At 33.3% G+C, this 21420-nt stretch overlaps 1 long non-coding RNA gene across 6 annotated transcripts; it reads left to right on the top strand.

The window, feature by feature from the left end:
* Nucleotides 1-2692: 2692 nt before the first annotated feature.
* LOC107840316 lies at nt 2693-11617 on the top strand. 6 transcript variants are annotated; one of them, XR_001665242.2, is made up of 6 exons: nt 2693-2988; nt 4441-4508; nt 5047-6485; nt 6724-6817; nt 6914-7015; nt 11279-11617. It is a non-coding gene; the product is annotated as an uncharacterized LOC107840316 (long non-coding RNA). The 6 variants fall into 6 exon arrangements; XR_001665240.2 differs by having other exon boundaries at nt 2694-2988; nt 5047-6193; nt 6276-6817; XR_001665241.2 differs by having other exon boundaries at nt 2695-2988; nt 5047-6193; nt 6338-6817.
* Nucleotides 11618-21420: the final 9803 nt, after the last annotated feature.

Below are 21420 nucleotides of genomic sequence, written 5' to 3'. Positions count from 1 at the left end.
TTTTTTTTAATTAAAAAATTTAAATTTAAATTATTTGATTAACATAATTTTTAATTATTATAATTTTTTAATTAAAAAAAGAAATGAAAAGCACCCCCACCCCCACCCCATTCATCATCGTCTTCATCAACCCCCACCCCTACCCCCACGTCTTCATCAACCCCCACCCCCATCCCCAACAAATCGTTGTCAACCCCCAATAGTACCAGTACAATCAAGAAAGCAAAAAAAGAAAAAGAAAAAAGTGCAGCAGCTATGGCGGATATGGCGGAAACAATAGAAGAAGAAAATTCAATAGCAATAAATGAAGAAGACGAACAAGAAAAGAAAAGAATACAACATTATTCTTCATTTCATCAAATACTTTTAGTTGATGATGGAGATTTTTCATTTTCTCTTTGTTTAGCAAACTTTTTTGGTTTTTCTTCTAATATTGTTGCATCGTGTCTTCAAGTTTGTTTCTCAAAATTGTCAAGAATGGATAATCGAACTTAGAAAAGTTGAAATGCACCCATTTTGCATAATTTTACCGTATTTTCTTTTTGGGTTGATTTGATTTTGCTTAATGTATAATGGGTTTTTTGCAAAATCCAAAATTTTGATGGTTTACTATTTGCTCTTGATGATTTTGGTTTTCAAGAATGGAAAAAATCAAGATTCTTGCTTAATCTATGATGAGTTCCTTTGCAAAATTTGACATTTTGCTGATTTACTATTTGTTATTTTGATGATTTTGCTTATCAAGAATGAAAAAATGAAGACGATGGGGAAGGGGGATGAGGACGATCTCTGTGTGTGTGAAGACGAAGGGGGTGGGGCGTGGGGTAGAGGGCTTTGTCTGTGAGGATACTGTGTCTGTGTGTGTAAAGAACAAGGGGATGAGGGGTGAGGCTGGTGAAGAAGACGACTGGTGGGTGGGGGCTGCTTTTTTTTTTTCTTTTTTCTTTTTTAAATTTAAAAACTATTATTAAATAGATAATTAAATAGAAAAATAAAATAAAAATCAACAATTTCACATATATTTATTTTTGTCACATTTTTTTTTATTGGACATTTTTGTCACGTCACACGAGTGTAACACACTCTCTATATACATTTTACTGATTAGGCAAAAAATGTCCAATTGGAACAAAATTTTGGGGGGGGGGGGGGGGGGGGTTTGATAGGTATAGGTCTTAGTTTAGGGGCCTAAGTGAATTTTAGGGACAAGTTTGAGGAGCTATCGATGAGTTTGGCCTAAAATATATATATATATATATACACACACACACACACATATATATATATATATATATATATATATATATATGTTATACACACGCACTTTGATACATTATATACATTACATATACACCTTTATGCATTACGATACTTTTCATATATTATATATTATATATAAGAAATATTGCTTTATATAACCATATATATAAACAATATATATCTATGTTTAAACAAAGGCGAAATCTATCAACACACACTTAAACTTGGCATGATCTTTCACTTTGGTACCTAAACTAGACGTTGTTCATTTTTGACACCTAAACTAATATCCAAGCATGTCATTTTGACACTTTTTGCTTATATGGCAAAGTGAGTGAATTACACTTTCTAATAGACGCATGTTTGATGGATTTAGTTGATTTTTTTTTTTCCTCTTCTTCTTTTTTCCAATTTCTCCAACCATTATTATCAGTTTTTTCAGTCATTTTTTCATCTTTGCATCAAGCTTAAATTCAAATATGCTCTTCAAATCTCTCAACAGTAGTAGTCCCTCTCTACCAACACTATTAGTAAATCACCTCTTCAACATAAAAGAAAAAAAAAATTATAGACTCAAAAATCAAACCTTAAAAATATTGACGTTAACGAACGAGATGATATACAAAGTCTTGAGTTTTTTCATGTTCATATTTTATTTTTGGCTTTCAAGCTTTTTTATGTGTTTTGGATTTGAAAAAAAAAAGAAGAATGATGGCGATTAGAATTTGCATATCTTCAACATTTTTAATTGTTATTTTTTTTACTTTTGAGTTATTGCTATAAATAATTTAAAAAAAAAACTTTAAATGAATTTTTCAATAAGAAATGGGAGCTTAATGATAGTAGAAAATGTGTGACGCGAGAGTGGGGGGAGGATGTCGAGGAAGATGATTTGTGTGGGTGAAGTGGAGTGTGTTGAAAAATATAATTTTATTGGGAATAAGTGTTGCGGGGGTCTGTAAAATGGAGAAATAAAAAGATAACGAAGAAAGAGGAGATGACTAAGCAGTAGTAGTAGTAGCTCAGATTAATCCCCATGGTTGAAAAGTTGAAACAAGAGTAGCTTGAGAAGGGGAGGCGTAGTGGGGATTGCCAAATAGACTCAAATAATTTTATAATTATTTTTAGAAAATGTCATGTGTCAGCAACTAATTGATTAATTTACATTTTCTTTTACCTTTATAATTATTTTTTTAATTTAATTATGTATATATTAATGAGATAGATAATTAAAATGAGTTAACATAATTTAATTAGTTAATTAATTCACGTAAGAAACGATTGTGGTCACCCACATAAAGATTTACAGCGATCTGTGTAAAAAATATCAAAATAACATAGTATTTAAATATAATTTGAGGTGTCAATAATAAACAAAATCTAATTTAAATATCAACAACAATATCAATAACAACATACCTAGTGTATTCCCACATATCACACAATACCATGAATAAAAAAACACAAACACAAAAAAGGCTCCCTAATTATTATCAACGCACTTCCACCTCTAATCCTCCCTCCTATTAAAATGAAAAAAAAAACGCCTTTCACCCATGTAAATCACGATCCATTTAGCCCTAAACCATGGAACCCAGTTAGATAGAGAAATGGAACAGCAAACAGAGCAATTTGATGTTACGAAAATCACTTCTTCCGAAAAATTAACTCTTCTTCATTATTCCTAGCTTCAATAGCACTGGAAAGTTGTAAAATTACTTTTCCCAGGTAACAAATCTTTGCAATTTAGAATTTTTAAGGTCAAAATTGAAAATAAGGTTCTATATTTTTCTTGTTTAGTGAAGCTGTGAGCGAGCTTACGAAATCTGCAATTTGATGCGTTTTGTGGATTTTTCTAGTTTTTAAGAATGGAAATTTGATGGATTTTATGAAATCTGCAATTTTGATGGTTTTTATGTGATTATTTTGGGAATTTTGATGGGTTTTATCATGGTTTCTTTGGTGTTCCACTTCAGAATCATCTCTTTGTGGCCTTACATAGAACGTCCAGTAGTGCCAGTAAAGCAGCACGAAAGTAATGATACAGCCAAAGACATATCCCAACACCCATATCCTTATTGGCCAAACTGGCTTCTTCTCTTTTGAAACAGCCAATGTATATACACTCATAATTATTTGAGTACTTAATTAGTGATATACACTCCATCATCATCCAAGTTATTGAGTTGAAGGGGTTCCACCCAAGATCCGTTCTTGATCCATTCTGGTAATGGAAAACTCTCTTAGAAAACTATGCCATCTTGCTCTTGATATTCTCATTGCCGTTTTTATCAAAGAATGAAGAATGAGGAATACTACGAGAATACCTGTTTCTATTTCCACCCGGGCTAGCCATTCTTTCATGATCTCCTCCTACTGTGGCTTGTAAAATTGGTGGAAAGATACAACGATGCTCGAATGGCAAAGAGATATTGGTGTAAGGAAGTACCGGCATGTATTAGTTGATTTTATCTTCTGTGTGTACTGACAAAAAGAACTTTTACACTATATGGTCAAATTTACCAACAACAATAGAAGCTAATTCTCTATATCAAATTCAACTTTATTATAAGGTAACCTAAAAAGTAAAATAATAATGGTAACAAATTATTGAATTGCACCAATAGTGTAAAAATTTAATCAACAAGTAGAATGAGTGTTTATACCGGGTTGTAAAGAGGGAAAAATTTCCAAGAAGTTTCAACTTGTATGTATGCAAATTTTGTTACATTCAGTTATAACTATATATGTGCAATGGTAAGCCAGTGGTCACTGAAGAAGTTTGTGCACAGGATTTCCATGCTTACAGTCACCACATAATTCTATCTATATATTTTATGGTCCAAACTTCACTATGTCACAATTTATATGCTGTCAAGTGACTACTATTCTTGAATAGCCTGAACTACATGATTTGCAATTTGTTTTCTTTAAAACACTATCTATAATGCATATCCTTTTTGCTATTTCTTGATTCTTGATAGTCTAATGTAACCCAAATGTCCCCATCGTTCGCCATTTTTTTTGAGTTTCTACAAAAAGTTGAGATTTTTGTTAATAGCGAGAAAATAAGTTGGAATTTGGTATTGTTGTTATCATGAATTTCTTTTTCTTATGAAATAAATTTTATATTTTTGTGGGTTTCCTAGTCGTTAACAACTTACTATTACTTCTTATTAGAAAAGATGCGTTTGGCCAAGTATTACACACCTCTCCAAGAATTCGAGAAGTACATGGCAGAATACGAGGTATTTTAGTTTTTCCTTTTTTATTTTTTTTATGTCTGTGAGACAAATTTTGAAAGAGAATTATTGAGAATGTTCTTCTATGATTAAAGATTAATTTTTATTATTGGTTGACATGTTGGCTTGCTAGTCCTTTAATAACTTGATCATTGTATGTATGTATGTATGTATGTTTTCTTTTGACATGGCATTTCGTACTGCAAAAGCTTTAGGAGTAAAAGCTTGATTTGAGGCTATTCTTATTAGCCGTTTGCATCAGTGGTCTTTGGCTCACCATTATTGTCATTTTTTTCTATTTTTAATATTTGTTTAAACTAATGACATTAAGGTGGAATGTTTAAATTACAACTGAGTATTGGTTTTGTTCCTCTTTGAATCCAGTGATATTTTGCAACTTTTAATAAGAGTTTCAGTTTTGTAGAACCTTATTAGAATTTAGTGGCTGAGTACTTGTTTGTTTAGTGAGAATATTTATTACCTAAGTTTATTAAGATCTTAGCCTTGTTTCTCTCGTATATTGATTTTTTCATATTTGAAATAGCTTCATCCCGACATGATTGACAATAGTTGGATTTGGAAGCCAATTAAATCGAAAGGATTCTCAGATGATGCAGTCCAATTTCCGGACTTTGCGTTTTCAACAATGTTTTAACCACGTGCAAAACCGTGGCTATAAGGTACTCAAATCGTGGCTAAATCTTTTAACCACAGTTATTTAGCCATGGTTGAAAGCGTGTCCAACAAGGGCGTTGCCAGAAAATTCGCCATAGTTTTAGTGTCCGTGGTAACATTTCACTAGCCACGGTTATTCCAAGGGTAAATTTGTCAACAAGAAATAATACTTACCCATAAACAAATCGTGGCTAATGTAGGCATGGTAATTTGTTTATTTTTCAACTACCATATATAAATTAGCCACGATTAAAAACCGTGGCAAAAGGGCCCAGCCTTTTAAAAAAACAAATTATATATATATTGCAATTGTTTCCCAACTAAATATCCTGATAGTTTGATTCTAATTCCTGTATAATGATAGACACTCAACTCATAAATTGACCATTATACACAAAAAATTGATATTAATTATAACATAATGATCAAAGTTTTGATATTGTTCAATAAATTGATCATTATACACAAAAGATTGATATTAGTTATAACATAATGATCAAAGTTTTGATATTGTTCAATATATTGTCACAAATGATAAGTTTCAAACCTTGAATATTCATAAAAGATACCACAAATACTAATGCTAAAAGATAAAGAAACACCATATATGTCGTTTGTTTCAAAAAAATTTAAAGGATAAGAAGATTAGTTGAAAGTAGGCAACTCGCTACCAAATTTAGCTTGTAAAAACCTATGAAGAATTGCCAAGTGATTCTCATTTTGCACAAGCCGATTCTCGGTCTCCTCAAGCTTTTCTTTGGTCTCTTCATATCCGATCAACTTTTCTCCCAAGGTTTCTACATGTTTCTCAAGGTCTTCAACACTTCTAGAGCTACCAAGATTCACATGACTAATTGAATTTCTAGACATTCCAAAAACCTTCAAAGGGCAAACATTACCACCTAAACCACGAACACTTCCAGAATGTTCAGATTCATACACTTTCCAATGGCGTCGTTAGGATGAGCTGGTATCTTCAAATGAACACCTGAACTAGCCTCAATTAGTTTATTGAGGTAACTACCTAACTTTATTGTCATTGAATTAGTTTATCTTTTTTTGGTATATCTTGATTTATGAATACAAACATATTTAAAGGAGCATTTTGAGTTTGATTATGACGTTGGAGTTCATTGGGTGATGCAATCTTTACGAGATAGGTGGAGGGCCTTTAAATATAGGTTACAAAATGACTTCTTCTACTCCAACAAAAGTAAAGAAGAGCTACTCGAGAAAACTTCCAAAAATGTTGATTTTGTTGATGATTGGACTGCTTTTGTGCATCACTATAATGAGGAGAAAATGAAGGTAGTTGTTCTTCATAATTTGATTCTTAATAAGCACTACATTGTATTATGAAAAAGAGTATGTCTTTGTCCCTTTACCCTACTATGCTATAGATTAACTGCATATATAACCGGCTAGTGGTATAACTGTTGTGTAATTGGTACTTTAAATTAGTACAAATTGGTCATTCTTTCTCCGATAAGCTCTTTTGCTACTATCTAAGTCTACATATAATTGAATTGATGTTTGAGGATTACAGAAACAAAGTGCACAAAATGCAAAAAAACAGAAAGAAACTTTAAGTCTCTCATGTTTGTGGTAGCAAAAGCAATGCAAGGAGAGGTCGTCAAATGGTAAGTTTCTTAATCTGAAATTTTATTTGATAATCATTTTATAAAATGTGTTTTATGATACTTACTTTTTATTTATATATACTTGATTAATGGTAGGAGCAAAAATTGGGAAGGCCTGTGTGTCGAAGTGAGGTTATTTTGTCAACTTTACTGAAGAAGGATGGCAATTATGTTAATGAAGAAGGGAAGATTGTAGCTGTAAGATTCATATACTTGTCCATATTCAAATTTCTATTCTGGTGTTGAGTTATTCATGTCTAATTTTACTCCTTTAGCTATCACAAATGAAACTGTACCAAATGAACAAAAAAAAAGATTCATACATTAACAATCTTAAACTTTTATGTTCTGCCAAACATGCTGAAATTCTAAATATCTTTATGTAAATTGTTGGTCTTATTCTCTCCAGTTTGGAAACTGTTATGTCAGTCTAGTCTTGCCTATGGTGGCTTTATCCAAAATGCATTAGAATGCAAATCAAAGTGGTGGCCTGAGAGAGTGCCACATGTGATGGATGGCCTGGATTTAGGAATGGGTGCTAGCCGTGATTAAGGGATAGCATGCTAGGACCATTCACCTGAACCAAGGAGGGGTGCTAGTGGTGACCAACTGGTAGGAAATCGGAGTGGTACCATCTGTGACTAACTTAGGTCCAAAAAAGAAAAAAAAAAATAGTGACCAACCGGGTCAGATGGGTGTCAAGAGTGGTGGCGTGGATCCAAAACGTGTAAACACCCGATGCGAGTAAGCTTTACCATGAATGCATTGTCAATTATATTACCAAAAAATAAATACATACAGTGCATCTAAACTCAAGTACAACAACAACAACACACCTAGTATATTCCCACCAAGTGGGGTCTGGGAAGAGTAAGTGTACGCAGTCCATACCACTACCTCAACGTGAGATAGAGAGGCTGTTTCCGATAGACCCTCGGCTCAAAATAAAACAATCTAGAATAAGATAAGGGATAGTACTAGAACTGCATCTAAACTCAAGTATATTGTCAATTTCAAACAGTCATAAAAGGGGAAAAATAATGACATACATCAAAAGAAGTTATATCAATAATAATATACCTATATATGAATTTCATCCAAAAGAAATGAGTGCTTTAAAACTTTAGTCCTAACACCAAAAAATTGGTTAAGAAATTTCAATTTTCTAACCAAGAGCCAGAATGAGCGTATTAACTATCAAATTCACCCAGTTTTCACATATTAACATTTTTTTCCAAAGTTTTTGCTACAAGAATATTTACAGTAGTTATTGTATAGCACTGAAGATCACCTTCCATTAATTACAGCTCTGGGTTTTCTACCATTTGATCATTTTCGCAACGGAATAATGCCTTTAAAACATTCATATTTCCTTTTGAATGAGCCATTACATAAATCCCCATAGCTTCTGTCAAACTTGACAATCTTTGTTACAATGGCATGTACCATGACTCCACTTTTAAGAACCATAATGACCTTCTTCTCAATAACTGCAGTCTGTCCGCAGCTAGGATCTGTGATGGCGCTGTCTTGTAATTCTGTAAGACTGAGTCTTTATCATCTTTGAACTCATCTGCTGCAATCTGCATGATAAAATCAAACGTTATAATCATCCTTTGAGACAATCAGAACAACCACAACTACTTAACCTGTGTGGTCCCGTAAGTGAGATTTGGGGAGGTGTGGTGTACGCAGACCTTACAGAGGCTGTTTATAATCACCCGACAATCAGTGCCACAAACTTTAGTGTGATCCCATTGGTCTTAAGGGGTTCACAGACCTTACAGAGGCTGTTTCTAATAAGACCCTCGAGAAAAGCCTTTTCAGAACAAGCATTCTTCATAAACAAGCAGAGACTAGTCACATAACACACTTAGTAATAAGATGAAAGACAAATTATCTGACAGATTCGATTAAAGGGTTAGAGAAGCTGCAGGGTCCTCTTATAGAGGATGATCTGATAAATTGTTCTTGTGATGCCCACGAGGGAGTCAAAGAGGAGGACAGTCTTCAAGGCTAACAAGATTTTGAACAAGGAGTGCATATGACACCTTAGGTTAATTTGTTACCATATCATATAAGGCATCTAATTTGGGTAGAAAGAAAGGGTAAAGGAAATTCCTTTTATTTAATAGTTGGAGATTAAGTTGCTTGGATTCTCTAAAAATGTTACCGCACCCGTGTCGGATCCTTCAAAAATACACTATTTTTGTTGTTGGGTTATTGGGTCTTTTTCCCTTCCTATGTGGATAAATGAAGCCCAATTTGGACCAACCCACTTTTGCCCATAGGCCCATTACTATGGGGCATATATATTGATTTTTTTAGGTCTTATTCACTATCACAAAAAGGAGTTTTCAGCAGCCAAAGAGAGACAAACAAAGCTGATTTTCGCACCTAAATTCCAGCCACAGCTGTCAACTTCAAATTGCGATTCCCGCTTCGTTTCTTGTCCGATTGAGCTGATTTTTGGACTGCTTGTTCCTCTCATCTCAATCTTTGATTAGGAACTGACGGAGCTTGATTTGGTGGCCTGTAGCTCCTGTTTTTCATTCCTGAACAGTAGCTGCGTTTTTTGTGCTTTCACTCCTTTATTTCTCTAGTGTTTGGTGTTGTGGTTTATGTATTGTTTTTTGTTGTTGGCACTTGTTTTGTGGCCATTTTGGAGAACAATATTGTAACTATTTGGTGATTATAGTGGAGATTTGGTCCCGTGGTTTTTTACTCTTCACACCGAAGGGTTTTCCACGTAAATTTGGTGTCTTGTGTGATTGCCTTTATTCTTGCCCTATCGTATTTGTGTTGTAATTCATTTGCTGCCATATTACTTTGTTTTGCTTGGTTTGTTTGTCTCCTCTTGATTCAAATTGGAAGGGAAAGTTTAGATTTGGATATTCTTCCGTTGCTACCCTGTCGGGCTCTTTCATAGTGTCCCTGTCTTTCCCAACTTTTGCAGGATCCGACACCCACCCGTAGACATTTTTGAAGAGTCCGAAAACTTAGGTTGGAGATGGGTTCTAAATACACACATTTTACCTGTGTGTTGCTTGGTTAGATCGGTACTGCACTTGACACGTTTATGTTAATGAGGAGTATAACTAGTCACAAGGATAGTTAGATAGTATAACTGGCAGTTGATGACAATATCAAGTTTCAACCACTGTATTTGGATTTCTAGAAATATCAATTAATCTTTGGGATAGAGATAGAAAAAATTTTCCTTATAAAGCAGACTCGGTATCTGCTTTGAACAGAGGCTTCAAAATTGACAGACAACAGGAACATTAGTTAAGCAAATCTTCTTTTATAACTAATCTCATCATTTCAGATAACGTGTTCAGCCGAGCACTATATATAGCTTCAACTCAAACTCTACATAACCGTTAAGAAATCTATCAAATACATAAATATTAAATTTTCAAACCAAGTAACTAGAATGATCGATGAATTCAATGATATTTCAAATCTATAACATTTAAATTCTCAATCCGCTTCTCTAAGGGTAAGAGTGAAATTCTTGGTAGTAAGATGTGGACTATATGTACAACATACCCAGTGTATTCCCACATAGTGGGGTCTGGAAGATATGGACTATATGTGTTGGAGAATATTCTTATAGAAGGCTGCAAAAATTAGGAAAATGACATAAAAGAAAATAGATTTTCCCAAAAGAAAATCACTCTCTGTCTGGGTCATTTACTACTCTAGTGAACTATTTTCATCTCGACAGAGGTGCACAATGCTCATGGTGCAAAAGCTCTATTAGGTAACATGATTAGTACCAACCTGATGATTGATGATGCTGGAGTAAATAATGATAGTGGCTGCCAAGAGCTGGTGTAAATAATGATAGTGGCTGCCAAGAGTGTATCAAGCATAATTAATATGTGGCACATTATGTCATTTCAAAATTTCAAACCTCTCTGTTACCACAATGTGCTTGGACCAATGTTTCAAATACTTCTGTATTTTTTCATTGTATTAAACTATTCTTTAAAAGCTGCTTAAGATGGACCTGTTGACAGAAATAGGTACAAAATTCATTGTATCTAATTTAAGAGCACCAAAGCAGTAGGCTGAACATTGAAAATCTAGCTCCTGCAGGTCCAAATTTTTGAGGCGAAGATGTTTGCTCAATTTCACTCCGTAACTGGCAGCTATAGTCTGTGTCATAATATTGCTTCTACATTTGATTATGACAGCGAAGCCTGTATAATTTTGCCATTCCTCATCTCTAGTGATGCCTCCAATTCCCGCTTTGCCAGATTCATATATGTAGCTACCATCCTGGTTCCTCTAGTGAGCCAAAACCTTCATGAGCAAATTCCAGATTGTTTAAATGTTGATTTTGCCTATTAAGCATCTATATTTGCTGGACAATTGCTTGAATTAATACCCAACTTTACTACAGAGAAGTCTTATTGGTACGAGGATAGCTCATTTCTTCTATTTTGCTTGTAGGATAAAATATCGGAGCATCTACCTGAAGATCAGGAACTTGCTGCTAGTTCAGGTGTTCCTTTGAAGATACTAGCTCATCCTAACGACCGTCATTGGAAAAGTGTATGGATCTGTACATTTTGAACGTGTGCGTGGTTTAGGTGGTAATGTTTGCCCTTCGAAAGCTTTTGGAATGTCTATAAATTCAATTAGTCATGTGAATCTTGGTAGCTCTAATAGTATATCTCGTCAACGTGTTGAAGACCTTGAGAAACATGTAAAAACCTTGTAAGAAAAGTTGATTGGATATGAAGAGATCAAAGAAAAGCTTGAGAAAACCGAGAATCGGTTTGAGCAAAATGAGAATCACTTGGCAACTCTTCATAGATTTTTACAAGCTAAATTGGTAGTGAGTTGCCTACTTTCAACTAATCTTCTTAGCCTTTAGTATATTTTGAAACAAACAACATATATGGTGTTTCTTTAACTTTTAGCATTAGTATTTGTGGTATCGTTTATGAATATTCAAGGATTGAAACTTATCTTTTGTGACAACATAGTGAACAATATCGAAACTTTGATCATTATGTTATAATTAATATCAATTTTGCGTATAGTGGTCAATTTATGAGTGAATGTCTATCACTATTTAGAAATTAGTATCAAACTATCAGGATATTTAGTTGGGAAACAATTGCTTATATATATATATATCGAAACTTTGATCATTATGTTATAATTAATATCAATTTTGCGTATAGTGGTCAATTTATGAGTGAATGTCTATCATTATTTAGAAATTAGTATCAAACTATCAGGATATTTAGTGGGGATATATATATATATATATATATATATTATATTCTTAAAAAAGGCCGGACACTTTTGCCATGGTTAAATTTGTGGCTAATTTATATATGGTAGCAGAAAAATGAACAAATTACCCAGGCCTATATTAGCCACGATTTGTGTATGGGTAAGTATGATTTCTTGTTGACAAATTTACCTATGGAATAACTGTGGCTAAATGCACTCCAAAACCGTAGCTAGTGAAATGTTACCATGTACGGCAAAATCGTGGCGAATTTGCTGGTGACTCCCTTGTTGGACATGCTTCCAACCGTGGCCACTGTTTTTTTTAGTGCATTATTCACCCTGGATAATTATATAACCATGTATAAACAGCTGATGTCACTACAATTCTTTGAACTTACTCCACTTTTCATGTGATCATCTATTTTAGAACCCTTTCTTATTGACATCCAGTTCAACTATAACTCATTTAGTTCATCCAACAAATACTCAACTGCTAAATAATAAGAATCTATCCATGTTCTATTTGAAGTTGTAATTTCTACACAATGTTCAATTTCTAAAAGTCCAATGAAAAAAACATTAGGGAATGAAATGAAGAAAAGGATAAAGTCGTCTTATTTGTTTTCTCTGGTCATTTTCACTTTTGGGATGGAGTGGAGTAGTTGATGGAGGTAACAACAAGATTGGAATAGACAAATTTTGGAGAATTTTTTCAAAAGAGTTCCTCAATTTATTGTTTTATATTACTAATATTGGAATGTCGGAGCATTAATTCCACTTCTCATTAGTTGTTTTGAACAAATATAAAGTATATAAATTAACAATTAAAAATCAATTTGACATGTACATTTCATTATGTGAGAAGTTGGGCATCAAATAGGACGAATATACCAGAAACATAAACCAAGCATAGCTTTTACCAAGAGTACTTTTTTTTTTCATAAAAATAGATGAGGCACTTCTTTTACAGGAAATGGACCTTGTAAATGGATAATCTTGAACTTATTACTTCTGCTTGTCTTGTGGACAAACCGTCAAAGGTCAAAAAATGAAATTTTAATCAGCTAGGTCAAAAGTGTAAGACTGTGGCCACTCTTGTAAATTGCTCCTCCTTTTGGGTTCAAAGCCCACAAGGCCCAATAATCTTTTCAACTTGGATCAGCCGGGCAGGTGAATATCTCATTGTATGCACGATGGATATTCCATTAATTGCTTTTCAATCAAAAACCTCATAGTGGCAACGTTTGTCCGTAAATTACATTGTCTCGAGTTGTTATATATGTATAGTAATATTTGACGTTTGGATTTCATTAGTTGTTATAAATAAAAGTATGCAAAATTTAAAAAGAGTATGAATATAAAAAGAGATAAATATTAGTAGTCTTTTCTTTGTGAAGTTATAAAACAATTGATGTGCATCATTTGAATACAATCGTTTCCTTTAAATTAGATATTTTTACTTGAAATTTACGATATGCATGACATTAATGATTATTACCATAAATATTTTGGTATTTTATTTTATACATAATACATTTTTTACTGAATATTATATTGTGTTATAGAGAGGTAATTTTATAAAGAATGTACCGCTATAATAAATGTCATTACTGTTATAGAGAACTGTAAAATATTTGACGAAAAATCGAATCCGAAGAAAATCATACCTCTGTAGTGAATTCCTTTATAACATGGTGATGTTACAGAGAGGTATGACTCTATTAAGTTTGATTAAAAATCTTAGGTACTAATATTCTACGTGCGTGTGAAAGTTTGAAAATGGAATATTTTATTAGGCAGAATTGGGTAGTTAGATAAAGATGATTTAAGTCTCATATTCCCTAGTACTAATAAATAAGTAACTAACAAGAAGTGATTTGTTGTTGAGCAATCACCATCTTTCTTAACATGTTTTGACTGCAACTGAAGTAGTAAGAAGACTACTGCTTTGCCAAAGAATAGGTTCACACATAATATAATACTGAATATATTTCAAGGTCAATCATTTCTTCTTCTTCTTCTTCATTTTAATCATTTAATGCCTTCTAATTTTTGAGGTCAAGCTATGACTAATCAAGGTCTTTGATATACATATAGTATAATCTGTGATTTGGACGTTCGACTCACTAATCAGACAGTTGGCTTCATTAATTACGTAGCCTCAATTACGTAAAAATGACTTAACACTCTACGTGTTCAAATTCTTTAGAAAGAAAAGTTCAATTTTATCTTCTTCTTTTTTAATTTTGATTATGATTTAAAATTAAGTGTACGTTCAAGGCAGCACGTCTTGGGCAAAAACGAGGGTTTTTACGACAATAAAAATAGTTATTATTAGATCAAAAATTTATGATAGATAAAATTGCACAATTTCGAATAATATATAAGACGAGTTTAATCCTTTTTCCTTTTGAAATTTCTATTATATATGTTCTTTTTCCATGGAGTTCTAAATATATAATTAGTTGTCACCGTTGAAAGTTACTAATCTTATAAATCAATTTTAAGAATCTTAATTTTCTTTCAAAAATGAAATAGATATCAATAGTATTCACCTAATAAATAAGAGAATTTTATTCTACTCTTTTGGCTCCACACGCACGCGCACACATTATGACAAGTGACAACTTCTCTTAATCAATGCAATTTGTGTAAATTTTCACTATAGCTAATTAATTTAGTGCAAAACTATTCTTTTTTCACTTTACGTACCATTCTCCCATACCTAATTCTAAAATCATTCAAATGTTTTAATTTCTCCGATAAAAAATCATAGTTTTATAGCTTAGTGGTCAGAGTTACCAATACCAAATACATACTATTGGTGAAAGGTGACAGATATTTTGTGAAATTAGTCAAAATACACACAAGTTAATCCGGACATTTATTAAAAAAAGTACTAATAATTTTGTAGAGGTGTTTTATTTGGTTTTAAATGTTTTATGCCTAACCTTTAAAACTTAAAAGGTTTGAATGCTTGGCTGAATTATATTTTATACTCTTTTAGAATGTGAATTAAAGAATGCAAGATGGGAAAAGGATGTTGTTAGTTAACATCAGCAGGACAAGAAAGAGCAACAACAACAAATCCAGTATATTTCTACAAAGTGGGGTTTGGGGATGGTAAGATGTATGCAGTCCATACCGCTACCTCCGAAGAAGTAGAGGTTGTTTCCAATAGAACCCGGCTCAATAGGACAAGAAAGAGCATGAACATGAAAAGAATTGGTAGTGACAAATTGATTAAGGCACTAAGTGCTGCATGCTCCTATAAAAGGAGTGGTCAACTATAATATTTTCCATTTGTAAAGTGAACTGATCTTTCCATGAACTATGAATTATAACATATGATGGCTGCAAAGAAAAAAGAGCACCTAGTGATATACGGTTTGGTTCCTTTTAATAATGGGCTTTTTAGTGGGGAACCTACTCATTCTGAAATAGACACACCACTATCATGAAAATCCATACACAATTAACTTCATCAACTTCCAATATTTGATGTATGGTTTCCAATGCTAGCTCTTTTTTTGATCAATTGCTGAAATATTTGCTCAAAATACTCGTACGGTTTCAATATTTCATGGCATTATAGAGGAAGAAAGAAAAATAGAGGGGAAAAAAACTTACATTTATCATAAGTTGTTTCAGACTTTTTATGAGTGTCATTTTTTATGTTCTTACATGCGGATAGCGGCGGAGCTACCCTTTGACCGGGTTCATCTGAACCCGTTTGACGGAAAATTATACTATTTATATATGCAAACCTCCCTTCGATGGAAAATTATACTGTTTATATATGCTTAGAATTATTTTTTATGTGTATATAGTAGATGTTGAACCCCTCCGATTGGTTCGTATGTTACCCTAGTGAAAATCCTGACTCCGTCACTGACTCACCCCATGCGGATAGATCATTTTTTTGGTCATGTAACTATCATCTTGACTTGGGAATAATATTGAATATACGCTATTTGTTCCAGAGAATATTTTCATTTACCAATAAAATACTACTGAGAAACATTTTCCAAGAAATTTTTCACAAAAACTGCTTTCCAGAAAAAAATATTTTTCTTGAAAAATGAACCAAACACACACTTATTTCTGCATGTATAGGTATATACTACTCCAAATATATAGTGGAACAGATACTAACTGGTAAGGCTGCTAAGATATGTACATGTTACAATTGTTTTTCTTAATGCTTAATATTAGTAGGCTATCTTTGTGGGGGTATGGGAGGGATCTCTCATCATTATATTAGTAATCTATATTCACGCCTCAAATATGGGATGAAATTTCCTTAATTACATAGCTTATCTACCAAGTAGTAGTGAGTTTCGAATTATCTGTCATATTTTTTTTTTATGCATCAGTTTAGAAAACAAGAATTTTTAAACTATTTTATCCTTTTTATGTCTTAAAATATTTACTCTAGTAAAGTGATTGTAGTCTTCAAGAACAATTACTCTGAATATAAAATGAGAAAAAAATATTTAAGCCTAGACTTCTAAAGTGACAAATAATTAATCATCACAGATAATTTGAGAGGGGAGAAATATTTGTTAGTTAGTTCTCTCCTTTTTTTATTTAAATATATATAGTACTATTTCTGGAGTCAGAATATTTCTTAGAGGACATTTCTAGGAGATATATTCTGAGCAAATAATATTTTTTTATTTTTTTTTAATTTTTTTTTAGGGGGGGGGGGGGGGGGGGGGGGGGGCAGCTTTTACATGGTAAAAAAGGCACAATGTGGATTTTTCCTGGTAAAGGGTCTGTGTCAGTGTGTAATTTATGGCATCATGACTCACAATTATGGAAATCTATGTATGTATAATGTACTGTTTATCCTACATTTTCATTTAGTACAATCAAAACAAAAGACTAAAACAGAAGGAAAACAAACATTTCTGTGTTAACTCTCAAACTCAAAATTATGCTCTTGTCAGAAGGAAAGTATAACTAATAAATCATGAATCATGTTTTGCTTATGATTTTAATTCGGTGTCTAATCTTCTATTAAGAGAAATGATTATGTCGCAACTGATTAAAACTTAGTGCCAATTAATTTAGAAATTAAAATCTAATGCTAGATACAAAAGATGTATAAATATTTCAAATATGTGACATATGCAATATACTTTTTCGTTGAGGTACGTAATTAGTGATGCCACCTTTTTTCCATTTTCTGCTCGTCGGTTTGTTCAAACTAATGACCGCATAAGTTTCCATACCTTCCCATCCATATGAAATACTTTCGTTCACGTTCTATTTTATACGGTGATTAGTAAATTATAAATTAAATGATAAGTTTATTATTTTATCTTTTTACATTTAATGTATATTAAGGATAAATGTGAAAAATAATTAATTCTATTCAAATTTAGTAAATGAATAAGGATATTTATTTTTAATAAAATGATCAATTAAAATGAGATGAGGGAGTAGCTTAACCATCTTGTGGGACCATCCTAACACGTTCTGTCAATTACTACAGGTTTTAGATTATGAGATTCTAAGATTATATACTAATAAAGAAAATATTATTCGTGACTCTCATGAAATTCCAATAATTGACTGTTAAGATTAATTTATATGCTTTGAAAAAGAGATCGAACCCTACTCAATTGTTTATTAATCTGTATTTTGTTTGTTAGCAAACTTCTAGACGGCGTATTTGGTCACTTTCTTACGTGGTGCTTTCCTCAAAATCCGTTGATTTAATTAATTAACTAATGATAAGTCAGAATGACAAGTTTTAAATCTAGTTGCGCCTCCTATGTCTGTTCATTCGATTTGTTCGATTTGATTGTAAATATCGATTTAATTTTTGGTTTTTGAATTGACGAAAATGACAATCATAATCAAATCAAAATTATTTCAGTTTGGTTCGATTTTTACAAATTCGATTCAATTATTTCAAATTTTTATCTCGGTTTTAAAGATTAAAGTAGTGAGCATTTAAAATTGATGATTTTTCTAGAAAAATAATCTTTTTTTCAAACTTATTTTTCATTCTTAAATATAATTAATTCAGCACGCATGAAAATAACCATACATATCGACCTCGTTGAGTCATCGTCGTTGGCGTGATGGCAGTGGCCGCACTCGGTAGCGATTGCCGACGGCAGTGATGAAACGACTACCGAATGCCTTTGGCGATGATGAAATTTCAAACGAACTGACGAATTGAGGATGGTTGAGCGTCACTGCAGCCTTCACATTAATGTTACGGTCTAAAGCAAAGGAATATATTAGGATTTAGGGTTACTAAATGATTATAATTTATATATTTATATGTTATATCAGATTATATTATATTTTTAGTTTAATTACATATAATATATATATATATATATATATATATAAATTATAATATATTTATATAATTTCAATTTTTGGTTTATCTGTTTTTTTTTTTTTTGAAAATCTGAAAACAAACCGTTTAACTGAATTTTTAAAATTTGAAACTGAAACCAATCCGAAAAAACAAACCAAAATTAAATTTTGATTCGGTTTTTCGATTTTTTCTATTTAAACCAAAATATGTCTGGCCCTAGCACGTACTCCCTCCGTCCTAATTTGACATTGCACATTGATTAAGAAAAACAATTAATAACATGACTATTTTACCATAATATCCCTATTAAATGATGTTTATATTTTAATTTGAAGATAAAATAATTAATACTAAGGGTAAAAAAGGAAAAAAATTATCTTGTAACAATCAATACTAAGGGTAAACAATTAGGACGAGCAAAATGGAACGGGTAGAGTATTAAGTATATATGTGGTTCAGCTGCCGAGCCATATATATATATAAATATATTATTATTTTTTTGGTAAAAGGGAAAGTGCATTAAGAACAAAGTTTAGTGCAGACTGCCGACTCCTAGTCAGGTACAAAAGCATAGGTATCAGGGTCTTGATAATTAGTACATGGATTGATTTTCGTATCGTAATTAGTTCCTAGAATGTCTGCCCAAACATGTTGTGCATACACTGGAGGAACTGCCAAAAATTTTGTACGTTCAAAGATTCTTCTTTTCTCTCCTTCTTTAGCCAAGCAGTCTGCAACGTTGTTTTGCTCCCTAAAACAGTGGTGGACTGGTGGATGATCCACCTTTCTCAGCATAGACCTGCAAGTTTCAAGAATAGGATTATAATGCATATTACCAACTTTTAACATATGAACTACCTCCAAAGAGTCCACATTGATTTCAAGAGGGAATAATTTCTAGTCCTCCACAAGCTTGAGACCTTCAAGGAGGGCCAAAAGCTCCATTTGATTGTTAGTAGCATGGTGGAAACCCTTGGTAAACCCAATAACCCAGTTGCCTTGGTGGTTTCTGATAATGCCCCCTATACCCCCTATGCCCGGGTTGCTCAAACAAGCACCGTCAGTATTGAGCTTATACATTCCCCGTGTTGGAGGATGCCAGTGAATAGAGATGGTGATTTCTTGTGCAAGGTGTGAACCAGCAGTAGTGAGACAAGCGTGTTCGATAGCATTTGCATAAGCCGTCTGAAAGGAAGGGTGAGTAGTGATGTTATTGAATGTGAGATTATTCCTACCCTTCCAGATTTCCCAAAGGCAAAACACCACAAAAACCTGAAGACTGATGTGTTGATCAGCCATGACATTTTTTGACCAATCAACTACAGCTTGTAAGAAGTTATCAGAGGTGAGGTTGTCGATGTGAGAAGCAGCACAATTGATTTTATGGAACAAGTCAGTCCATAATTTGGTGATACGATTGCAGAGCCAGAAGATGTGAGGGATATCTTCGTTGAGAGTAGTGCAAGCTTTACAGCAGGGGGAGATAGGAAGCCCCATTCTTTTAAGAGTATGGTTGCAGGGCAGCCTGTCATGGTTGATAAGCCACAAGAAGTGTTTTATCCTGTTGGGGATTTTGAGAGACCAAATCCAGTTGAAAGTTTTTCGACCGCTAGTGGGATGGACTTTGGACGTGATCAGTTTGTAAGCACTTATTGATGTTTTTTCAAGCTATCGAAACAACCTGAGTGTTGGTAAGGGAGGTGGTATTGGTTTTGGAGAACTTTTTTGTTAAGATCGTGGCCCAAAGAGAGTGTGGGTTATTTGTGAGTCTCCAAGCAAGAGTCATTAGAGAGGCATTGTTTTTGTACTTTGCTTGTTAAATTTTGAGGCCTCCCAGATGTTTTGGCCTTGTTACAACCTCCCATCTCACCATGTGCAGTTTCCTCTTAATGTCAGTGGTGCCCCAAATAAAATTTCTTTGAATCTTGTCTATAAGTTTATTGGTTTCAGCAGGTAGTGCAATGAACTGCATGAGGTGATTTGGGATGTTGTTAAGAGTGGCTCTAGCTAGAGTAGTTCTTCCTACTGGATTGAGCATGTTGGTTTTCCAGACTGAAAGTTTGGCTTTCATCATATCGATGATGAACTGAAAGTCAGCTTTGGAAAGAGGTTGATGGAAAATGGGGAAGCCCAGGTACCTTCCAAAGTTGTTTTTTGCAGGGATGCCAAGGCTAGAAGAGATTCCGTTGATGGCATCATTGGTGCAGTTTTTTGAGAAGATGATTTTTTATTTGATCCTATTAATTTTTTGCCCTAAGAAGGCAGAAAAAGTGTCCATGACCCTCTTGACAGTATCACTATTCTTATCATCAATACTAGCGAAGAGAGATAAGTCATCAACAAAGAAAAGATGAGAAATCTTAGGGCCTCTCCTACTGATGGCTACGGGAGTCCAGTTGAGTGTATCAACCTCATATTCAATCCTTCTGAAAAGAAGTTCCATACAGATAATGAAAATGTAAGGTGATATGGGGTCGCCCTGTCTAATACCCCTGGAGGGCTTGAAAAGAGGGGTTTTCCCATCATTAATAAGGACAGATAAAGAAGATGTGGAAATGCAAGACATGATGAGTTTGGAGAAGAGGGGAGTAAATTTAAAGAAATGCAGCACTTGTCTAATGAAAGACCATTCAATCCTATCAAAGGCTTTATCAAGATCGATCTTTATAATCATTTTACTTTTAGAGCCCTTCATTTTTTAGAAGTGACTAATGAATTCCTGGACAATGATGGCATTGTCAGAGGCTCTTCTAGTAGGTAGAAAACTAGCTTGAGTAGAAGCAATAAAACTGACAAGGAAGGGCTTGATTCTATTGGCAATGATTTTTGTTATGATCTTATACTGAGTGTTGCAGAGCCCAATAGGTCTAAAGTTTTTTAAAGTAATAGTATTCTGGCATTTTGGAATGAGACAAAGATATGTACTATTAACCTCATCATCTATTTTGCCAGAGGAGAAAACTTTGTTACCAAAAGAGAGGAGTTTTGGGTGGGTAGAGTCCCA

The sequence above is a fragment of the Capsicum annuum genome, chromosome 8, assembly GCF_002878395.1.
Source record: "Capsicum annuum cultivar UCD-10X-F1 chromosome 8, UCD10Xv1.1, whole genome shotgun sequence".
In the NCBI taxonomy this organism is placed as follows: domain Eukaryota; kingdom Viridiplantae; phylum Streptophyta; class Magnoliopsida; order Solanales; family Solanaceae; genus Capsicum; species Capsicum annuum.
This window is presented reverse-complemented; position numbering and strand designations above follow the sequence as displayed.